Below are 5987 nucleotides of genomic sequence, written 5' to 3' on the forward strand. Positions count from 1 at the left end.
GTTCTGAGGGCACAAGGTACAAGCTAGATTTACTTATCAAGTGGCAGATGGGTGATATAATGTAGGTAAGTACACATAAAAAAAAAAAACAAATACAGTCCCAAACCTAGAACTGCTTATTTAAAAACATTGATTTTCAAGAGAATGTATAGGTAAATATGCTTATCATTAGCTTATTTGAAGGCAGTACTACAGTATAATGAAATATCTGCAAAGCTGAAGATATTTAAGGACATGTTCAGACTGGGGGCCACAGAGCAAACTGCATAGGACCAGACTTCTGTCAGAGCCTAAACTTAAACTTCTTCCCACCCTTCTCTGCTCTCCGTCTGGGTGGTCGGCTGAACTTTTGTGATGGGCGAGAGCGGGAGGGTCAGACGGCTTGGGCTTTAAGCCCACCGAGATCCTGTTTCTGCCCCGTTCTTGTACTCGTTCCCACACACACATAAAACGAGAGGTAGAGTCCTCCCCTCCCCTGTCTCCGTAATCCCCTCTGACATGAAAAGAGTGAATAAAAAGCAGCGCGGAAAGAACAGAACAGTTAATTGCATTTGCCTCATATCACCTTTTTGGACAACATCTCATCTTCTTATTCAGCGTGACTGCAGCCTGCAGGGCTCTGGGAAACCGATGGGAGGCTTCTGGAAGGAACACACACTTGGCTCTAGAATACTTGGAATAAAAAGGCTGCTTAATAAGAAAACACTGCACTTGACATAATGGATAGAGGAAGTTCATCTACAGTACCAGTTAGAAGGTTAAGCACATCTGCACAGACATAGTTTCTACTATTTTGCACATTTTAGAATAATTGCAAACCCACCAAACTCTGAATTAACCAGTGTGTGCATTAAGCAGTGACTAAAACAGTGTTAAGCAGTAAATTCTTGAGTGTTTGACTTACTAACAGAGCTACAAACCTCTTGGCAGCATCTCAAAACTTTACAAGTAGCTACTTCAGTTGCTTTTACAGTAGTGTTGAAGTAGTTCCCATGCATGTTGGGTACTTTTTGGTTGTTTTTCCTTCACTCACTAACGCACTTTTCTTTTTAGAGGTACACTGTGTAGCTTTTGGTTCTCCAGCATTTAATTAACAAAACTGCATGTGACTTGTGAAAGAACATTGCTTTGTTTTGCAGGTTTGATGGTCTGCTTTAGTGCTGTCTCAGCAGAAGTGTGCATTGAGGGTGAATAGCAACTGCTGAAGAGATGCTGGAAAGCAAAGCTAGAATAATGAACTGCACACACTATGATCTTGTGGAATTAATTGCCACGTGGCAAGTCTGCTCAAGCACATGACTTGTGCCATGTGGGTTTGGGCCATTAAAAATCTACAAAGGAAATCATCTAGGGTGGTAAGAATTATGCTCCGATTTTGAGTTACTAAAAAAAAATGACAAAAGCTCTGATCCTCTTTGAATTAAACAACCAAACACATCTCGAGATGACTACACTACCTGACAAAAGTCTTGTCACCTACTCAAGTTTTAGAAACAAATAATACCTTGACTTGGTATCAGAAGTGGCTTATATAAAAAGGCAAAGGCCTCTAATTACGCTTATTTTACCAGAATAAAATATGATCATGTCTTGATTTTAAATTATTTAATTAGGACAGTCAGATCTGACTTTGCTTAGACAAAAGTCTTGTCACTTAACTGAAATAATGTCCAGTACAGAATATAAAGTCATGGTGCAGTGGGAAAAGAATTAATATTGTGTATGACTCCCATGAGCTTGGAGGACTGCATCCATACATCTGCAATGACTCAAATCACGTATTAAAGTAATCTGGATTGGCAAAGAAAGTCTTCATGCAGGACTCCCAGAGTTCATCAATAATCTTTAAATTTGTCTTCAATGCCTCCTCCTTCATCTTACCTCAGACATGATGTGCATGTCTGGTGACTGGGCTGGCCAATCCTGGAACACTGACCTACTTTGCTTTCAGAAACTTTGATGTAGAGGCTGAAGTATGAAAAGGAGCACTATCCTGCTGAAGAATTTGCCCCCTCCTGTGGTTTGTAATGTAATGTGTAGCACAAATGTCTTGGTACCTCAGGCTGTTGATGTTGCCACTCTGTAGATCTCTCGCACATCCCCATACTGAATGTAACCCCAAACCATGATTTTCCTTCAACAAACACAAACAGTATTTGTGATGATTGGGATGCAGTTCAACAGATCTACCTTCTGCCACTGTTACAAATGATCAACTAGAAGTCAAGTTATTATTTGTTGCTCTTACAACTGGGATTGACGTCAAGACTTTTGTATATATACTTATAGTATATAGTATATCTTGACAAATGAAGATGTTAATTTAACAACTTATTATCAGGTTCCTGAAAACAAACATCACAACACTACAAAAAAAATTGTTTAATTAAGATGTATTATGGATACTTACTATTGAGGCATTTTGCTATTGAGGCATTTTGCATAGTCAGTATTACTCCACTAACAAATGCCTTTCAGTTACTCCCACATCATGCACAATCAATCTGGTCTACAAAGCATTTAGGCTAACCATAGTGATTCACTGCAAGACAAAGGGATGCTTTGGAAGATGGATTCATGATGTACTCCTTTCATATTTGTTAATTTTTTAACTATTTAAAACTAAATTTGAGATGTTTTGCCAATAAACAAAGATTAAATTGCAATCTAAAATGTATTTACGAAATCCTGAGAGCTGTTAAAGAGCAAATTTAACCTTGATGGGCTACTGTGCATGTTGATTTTCCATTTGTGTGAGAGCATCAGTGAAGATTTAGACATAAAATAGCATTTGCTTTAATTTAGTTTGGTTGATTCGCTGTATTATTAATCATTAATTCCATACTTATCAAGAGCTTTTTAGGAGATTTTCTTGTAAAAACACACTGGAATTACAGGAAATCTGAAAAACAAAAAGTGCAAGAGCGACATGATCTCCATGTTTACTATGAGTTTTCGTTTCCTCTTTTCAGGAATGCTGACGCGTGTTTTTTCAGCTCCACTGGCATATAAGGAGAACACAAACATTAGCGACCTCTGTACCAATATCCTGACACTCCCTTCCCTTTTCTCTCCCTCTTTCTCTTGTCCTTGTCTCTTGTCTATTGACCTTATTACACATTCAGCATCTCCTGATGTTTACGGTCTTCCTTTGCGCCTCCATTCATATCCTTAAAACAGATCAGCAGTAAATCAAAACCCTGAGGGAATGGAAAAAGAAGACCTCTCTGTCTGAAGACTGACGCAGGACAGGGGAACTTTTAGAGCGGTCACTGAGCTGCTTAAATTAGCACTTGCATCTAACTTAACACATACTGAGCATCATAGAGGTGCAACTAAACTAACATGTTCAAATTTGTATTATAATCTTTTTTTCCCATCTCACATTGTTAAAAAAAGAAAAGAAACAAGGAAATTAAAGAAATAGCTCATCCAAAAATGAAAGATTACTAATTACTCACCCTCAAGTGGTTCCAAAGCTATATGTTTATTTCTTCTGTTGAACACCGATGAAGATATTGTGAAGAAAGCTGAAAACCTGTTATCATCCACTTCAATATTAGGAAAAAACAAATAGTATGGATGTCAATGGTCATAAATTTCCAACATTTTTGCAAATATCTTTTTTTGTGGTTTGAAAAAAGTAAACAATAACAGAATTTTCATTATTTTGAGTGAACTATCCCTTTAAGCCATAATTAATGAGTCATTATTTCTAATTTACAGTTCTAAACTGTAAATATCACGAGCATTGCTGATTGTCCCATACCTGTTGAACTACAGTCACATGGTTATGTCAGTGATAGTTCTGTCAGGACCACGAACATACACCAAAGTGTGTGACTTTAACTCTTCCTCAGATCAGACCGGATTGCTGAGGGTCAGTTTCACCCCTCTGACCACTTCAGCCTGACAGAACCGGTCTGAACCTGGTAAGAGTGCCAGAAAGCGGCACAGGACAGCTTATGCTGAAATACTTCTGCAGGGATTACCACACAGCTACACCACTCTCAGTGTGTGTTTGTGTGTGACATTTAAGAGGGCAGGTTGGAAAAAATGATACTGGAAAACTGTTTATTGCCAAATAGGTGTGCAATACTACCTGATACGTCCATGTCCTCAAACGGGCTGACGTCATGCCAATGTCCGGCTGTTTGTTCGTATGCACTGGGGGTCAGAGGTCAGGAGACAACATTGCCAGCTAAGCTGTAATGAAAACGAGAGCATGTTTTACAAGTTACCGTTCACACACCTCTTTGGTTTTGTGAACAGATAACAGAGGTTAAGCGTTATATAATACCACACGCAGACAAATCACAAAAAAACATGTGCTCATGCTATGTTAGGAATCAAGACATTGTCGTAAAGACCAAAGTCTGCAGAATATCAGCCCTTCAGGACAGAGTTTGGGCACCCCGGTTTAAAGCATGAGTGTCAAACTTAGTTCCTGGATGGCCACATCCCTGTACAGTTTAGTTACAACTCTGCCCCAGCACACTTACCTGTAGTTTTCCAACAAGCCTGAAGGACTCAATTAGTTTGATCAGGTCTGTTTAAGCTAATCTGTGCAGTGCTGGGTTTGACGCCTGTGGATTAAAGTGATAAATTGTCTGCGTTATTGTAAATTACAGTACAAAAACCTGTTAGTAAACTGCCAGTAATGCTGTCATGTCAATATGAACCAAAATCTGAGGAATGTTTCCAACAAGGTACTAGAAATATTCCTCAGAGATTTCACTCCATATTGACATGATAGCATTACACAGTTGCTGTAGATTTGTTGGCTTCACATCCATGATGTGAATCTCCTGTTCCACCACATGCCAAAGGTGCTCTACTGGATTGTGGAGAGTGTGCATGAAAATCCCAGTAGATCAGCATATTCTGAAATATTCAAGACCAGCCCACCTGGCTTAAACTACAATTCCATGTTCAAAGTCTCTTAAACCAGCTTTCCTCTCCATTCTGATGCTCAGTTTGACCTGCAGCAGATTGTCTTGACCATGTCAACAAGCCTAAATGATTTGCTTTCATTTGATTGGCTGATTAGAAATTTGTGTTTATAAGCAAATGCACCGGTGTACCTACAAAAAAGTGGCTGATGATTGTATAAATATTTTGTATGCAATACATTTTCCTAAACATTTTACACAATGAATCACTTCTGAGAACAAAGGGGTATCCAACTTTATACAATAGCAAGTTATACCTGACAAAATGGGCAGTAAATGTGTACATAATTTAGTTTTATGGTCACACTTTACAATAAGGTTCATTAGTTAATGTTAATGTATTTACTAACACGAACAAACAATGAACAATACATTTACTACTGTATTTGTTCATGTTAGTTAACGTTAGTTAATGAAAATACAGTAGTTCATTGTTAGTTCATGTTAACTCATGGTGCATTAACTAATGTTAACAAGCACGGACTTGGATGTTAATAATGCATTAGTAAATGTTCAATTATGATTGATAAATGCTGTACATGTGTTGTTCATATTAGTAAATGCATTAACTAATGAACCTTATTGTAAAGTGTTACCAGTTTAATATTTTTAACATTATATTTTTATCATTTGAAATTAGTGATTAACTAGCCATGTGTATATTAATTGTTAGATTTAGTCATTTAATAATTTCCCCTCATATTTAGGATTTTAAACCTACTGCAACTTTTCAAAAAAAAAAAAAAAATATTTCCAAAAAATATTTAAGTTTTTCCTTAAAAAAAGTATTTAAATTTCAAAAAACAAGATAATGTTTCAAACTCACATAAACCCTGGTTAGCAGATCTCAAAATGTCAAAATAGCAGAAACGTGATCTATCAGTCATGAATTTAGATGCCTTCCTTTAGGACCTGGCTGAAAAATAAAGGAAAGAGAGCATAATATTCCTAAAATATTGGGGTTAGTACATTTTACAAACATAATTCTGCCACTCGAACAAACAATTCAAATAAAACAAAGCACACGCACAAGAC

General features: G+C 37.2%; 1 protein-coding gene across 1 annotated transcript in view; it reads left to right on the plus strand.

Moving 5' to 3' along the window:
• The window catches only part of LOC141378555 (uncharacterized), an 876211-nt gene that overhangs the window by 79759 nt on the left and 790465 nt on the right, over positions 1 to 5987 (plus strand). The gene's annotated exons all lie outside the window — the stretch shown is intronic.

The sequence above is a fragment of the Danio rerio genome, chromosome 17 (assembly GCF_049306965.1).
Source record: "Danio rerio strain Tuebingen ecotype United States chromosome 17, GRCz12tu, whole genome shotgun sequence".
NCBI classification, from domain to species: Eukaryota; Metazoa; Chordata; class Actinopteri; order Cypriniformes; family Danionidae; genus Danio; species Danio rerio.